The 4,554-nt window shown below is 58.6% G+C and overlaps 1 long non-coding RNA gene across 1 annotated transcript in view; it reads left to right on the top strand.

The window, feature by feature from the left end:
- The window catches only part of LOC119951079, a 26,359-nt gene extending 22,412 nt beyond the window's left edge, over positions 1-3,947 (top strand). Inside the window, exon 3 of the long non-coding RNA XR_005457488.1 lies at positions 3,772-3,947. This is a non-coding gene — a long non-coding RNA (uncharacterized LOC119951079). The remainder of the gene's footprint in view (positions 1-3,771) is intronic.
- Positions 3,948-4,554: the final 607 nt, after the last annotated feature.

The raw sequence follows: 4,554 nt of genomic DNA, 5'->3' as shown, positions 1-4,554 counted from the left end.
GTGTGTGTGATGTACCCTGGGGAGAGTCAGGTGTGTGGGACTGTACCCAGGGAGAGTCAGTGTTGTGGGACTGTACCCCAGTAGAGTCAGTGTGCGTGGGACTGTACCCCAGTGAGAGTCAGTGTGTGTGGGACTGTACCCCGGGGAGAGTCAGTGTGCGTGGGACTGTACCCTGGGGAGAGTCAGTGTGGTGGGACTGTACCTGGGGAGAGTCAGTGTGTGGGACTGTACCCGGGGAGAGTCAGTGTGTGGGACTGTACCCTGGGGAGAGTCAGTGTGTGTGGGACTGTACCCCGGGGAGAGTCAGTGTGTTTTTGGGACTGTACCCCAGGGAGAGTCAGTGTGTGGGACTGTACCCCGGGGAGAGTCAGTGTGTCTTGGACTGTACCCCGAGGAGATTCAGCGTGTGTGGGACTGTACCCCGGGGAGAGTAAGTGTGTGTGGGAGTGTACCCCAGAGAGAGTCATTGTGTGGACTGTACCCCAGAGAGTCAGTGTCTGTGGGTCTGTACCCTGGGGAGTGTCAGTGTGTGTGGGTCTGTATCCCAGAGAGAGTCAGTGTGTGTGGGACTGTACCCCGGGGAGAGTCAGTGTGTGTGGGACTGTACCCTGGGGAGAGTCGATGTGTGTGGGACTGTACCCCGGGGAGAGTCAGTGTGTGTGGGACTGTACCCCGGGGAGAGTCAGCGTGTGTGGGACTGTTCCCAGGGAGAGTCAGTGTGTGTGGGACTGTACCCCAGGTGGAGTCAGTGTGCGTGGGACTGTACCCCAGAGAGAGTCAGTGTGTGTGGGACTGTACCCCGGGGAGAGTCAGTGTGCGTGCGACTGTACCCCGGGGAGAGTCAGTGTGTGTGGGACTGTACCCTGGGGAGAGTCAGTGTGTGTGGGACTGTACCCCGGGGACAGTCAGTGTATGTGGGACTGTACCCCAGAGAGAGTCAGTGTGTGTGGGACTGTACCCCGGGGAGAGTCAGTGTGCGTGCGACTGTACCCCGGGGAGAGTCAGTGTGTATGGGACTGTACCCCGGGGAGAGTCAGTGTGTGTGGGACTGTACCCCGGGGAGAGTCGATGTGTGTGGGACTGTACCCCGGGGAGTGTCAGTGTGTGTGGGACTGTACCCCGGGGAGAGTCAGTGTGTGTGGGTCTGTACCCCAGGGAGAGTCAGTGAGTGTGGGACTGTACCCCGGGGAGAGTCAGTGTGTGTGGGTCTGTACCCTGGGGAGAGTCAGTGTGTGTGGGACTGTTCCCCGGGGAGAGTCAGTGTGTGTGGGACTGTACCCCAGGGAGTGTCAGTGTGTGTGTGAGTGTACCCTGGGGAGAGTCAGTGTGTGTGGGACTGTACCCCGGGGAGAGTCAGTGTGTGTGGGACTGTACCCCAGGGGGAGTCAGTGTGTGTGGGACTGTACCCCGGGGATAGTCAGTGTGTGTGGGACTGTACCCCGGGGAGAGTCAGTGTGTGTGGGACTGTACCCCAGGGAGAGTCAGTGTGCGTGGGACTGTACCCCGGGGAGAGTCAGTGTGTGTGGGACTGTACCCCAGGGAGAGTCAGTGAGTGTGGGACTGTACCCCAGGGAGAGTCAGTGTGTGTGCGACTGTACCCCGGGGAGAGTCAGTGTGTGTGGGACTGTACCCCGGGGAGAGTCAGTGTGTGTGGGACTGTACCCCAGAGAGAGTCAGTGTGTGTGGGACTGTACCCCAGGTAGAGTCAGTGTGCGTGGGACTGTACCCCAGAGAGAGTCAGTGTGTGTGGGACTGTACCCCGGGGAGAGTCAGTGTGCGTGCGACTGTACCCCGGGGAGAGTCAGTGTGTGTGGGACTGTACCCTGGGGAGAGTCAGTGTGTGTGGGACTGTACCCCGGGGACAGTCAGTGTATGTGGGTCTGTACCTCAGAGAGAGTCAGTGTGTGTGGGACTGTACCCCGGGGAGAGTCAGTGTGTGTGGGACTGTACCCCGGGGAGAGTCAGTGTGTGTGGGACTGTACCCTGGGGAGAGTCGATGTGTGTGGGACTGTACCCCGGGGAGAGTCAGTTTGTGTGGGACTGTACCCCGGGGAGAGTCAGTGTGTGTGGGACTGTACCCTGGGGAGAGTCGATGTGTGTGGGACTGTACCCCGGGGAGAGTCAGTTTGTGTGCGACTGTACCCCGGGGAGAGTCAGTGTGTGTCGGACTGTACCCTGGGGAAAGTCAGTGTGTTTTTGGGACTGTACCCCAGGGAGAGTCAGTGTGTGTGGGACTGTACCCCAGAGAGAGTCAGTGTGTGTGGGACTGTACCCCGGGGAGAGTCAGTGTGTCTTGGACTGTACCCCGGGGAGATTCAGCGTGTGTGGGACTGTACCCCGGGGAGAGTAAGTGTGTGTGGGAGTGTACCCCAGAGAGAGTCATTGTGTGGGACTGTTCCCCAGAGAGAGTCAGCGTGTGTGGGACTGTACCCCAGAGAGTCAGTGTCTGTGGGTCTGTACCCTGGGGAGTGTCAGTGTGTGTGGGTCTGTATCCCAGAGAGAGTCAGTGTGTGTGGGACTGTACCCTGGGGAGAGTCAGTGTGTGTGGGACTGTACCCCAGAGAGAGTCAGTGTGTGTGGGACTGTACCCCAGGGAGAGTCAGTGTGTGTGGGTCTGTACCCCGGGGAGAGTCAGTGTCTGTGGGTCTGTACCCTGGGGAGTGTCATTGTGTGTGGGTCTGTACCCCAGAGAGAGTCAGTGTGTGGGACTGTACCCCAGAGAGAGTCGTGTGTGTGGGACTGTACCCCAGAGAGAGTCAGTGTGTGTGGGACTGTACCCCAGGGAGAGTCAGTGTGTGGGACTGTACCCCGGGAGAGTCAGTGTGTGGGACTGTACCCCAGAGAGAGTCAGTGTGTGGGACTGTACCCCGGGGAGAGTCAGTGTGTGTGGGACTGTACCTCAGGGAGAGTCAGTGTCTGTGGGACTGTACCCCGGGGAGAGTCAGTGTGTGTGGGACTGTACCCCGGGGAGTGTCAGTGTGTGTGGGACTGTACCCCGGGGAGTGTCAGTGTGTGTGGGACTGTACCCCAGGGAGAGTCAGTGTGTGTGGGACTGTACCCCAGGGAGAGTCAGTGTGTGTGGGACTGTACCCCAGGGAGTGTCAGTGTGTGTGTGAGTGTACCCTGGGGAGAGTCAGTGTGTGTGGGACTGTACCCCAGAGAGAGTCAGTGTGTGTGGGACTGTACCCCGGGAGAGTCAGTGTGTGTGGACTGTACCCAGAGAGAGTCAGTGTGTGTGGGACTGTACCCACCGGGGAGAGTCAGTGTGTGTGGGACTGTACCCCGGGGAGAGTCAGTGTGTGTGGGACTGTACCCCAGGGAGAGTCAGTGAGTGTGGGACTGTACCCCAGGAGAGTCAGTGTGTGTGCGACTGTACCCCGGGGAAGTCAGTGTGTGTGGGACTGTACCCCCGGGGAGAGTCAGTGTGTGTGGGACTGGACCCCGGGAGAGTCAGTGTGCGTGGGAGTGTACCCCAGGTGAGAGTCAGTGTTGTGTGGTCTGTAACCCCAGGGAGAGTCAGTGTGTGTGGGACAGTACCCCAGGGAGAGTCAGTGTGTGTGGGACTGTACCCCGGGGAGAGTCAGTGTGTGTGGGTCTGTACCCCAGGGAGAGTCAGTGTGTGTGGGACAGTACCCCGGGGAGAGTCAGTGTGTGTGGGACTGGACTCATATTCAGTTGGAATATATAATGGTGGGAAGCTGTGATATTTCTGTTGATATAATTGACAGGACTTCCATTTAATGCCTTTATTGGTTTTTATTTTGATTGCAGATTTCCTTCAGAGGATAATGAATGCAGCGAGCATCCTCTGGGCATCCTCTGGGCATCCTCTGGGCATCCTCTGGGCATCCTCTGGGCATCCTCTGGGCATCCGATGGATTCTGCTGCTGCACAGAGCAGGAAAACAGCAGGGTCCAGCTTCAAGGGGCGAGCTGTCGCACCCCTCCCGCCCCACCCACGCCTCCCGCCCCCTCCCGCCCCCTTCCACCCCTCCCGCCCCCTTCCACCCCTCCCGCCCCCTCCCACCCCTCCCAAGCCTCCCGCCCCCTCCCGCCCCTCCCGCCCTCTCCCCTCCCCAATTGAGATGATTGGACTGTTATTACTCTGTAGACACCAGACATTTCCTAGCGGCCTGTGTTCTAATCTGCCTCGACATCAATGTTCCTCCTGATAACATTGAGTGAACTGTCGCACTGTAATGGAATCTGCATCCCTGTCCATTCATCCTCTCGAAATGTCTTATCATAGATTCATAGGATCCCTACAGTGCAGAAGAAGGCCATTAAGCCCATCAAGTCTCCACCTACCCTTCAAAAGACTACCTCGGCCCAATCCCTCACCCTATCCCCGTAAACTCACACAACCTTTGGGGCAAAGGGGCAATTTAGCATGGCCAATCCACCCAACCTGCACATTTTTGGGCTGTGGGAGGAAACCGGAGCACCCGGAGGAAAACCCATGTAGACACGGGGAGAACGTGCAGACTCCGCAGAGATAGTGACCCAGCCAGGAATCGAACCTGGGACCCTGGTGCTGTGAAACCATAGTGCTAAC

The sequence above is a fragment of the Scyliorhinus canicula genome, chromosome 16 (genome assembly GCF_902713615.1).
Source record: "Scyliorhinus canicula chromosome 16, sScyCan1.1, whole genome shotgun sequence".
Classification (NCBI taxonomy): Eukaryota; Metazoa; Chordata; class Chondrichthyes; order Carcharhiniformes; family Scyliorhinidae; genus Scyliorhinus; species Scyliorhinus canicula.
This window is presented reverse-complemented; position numbering and strand designations above follow the sequence as displayed.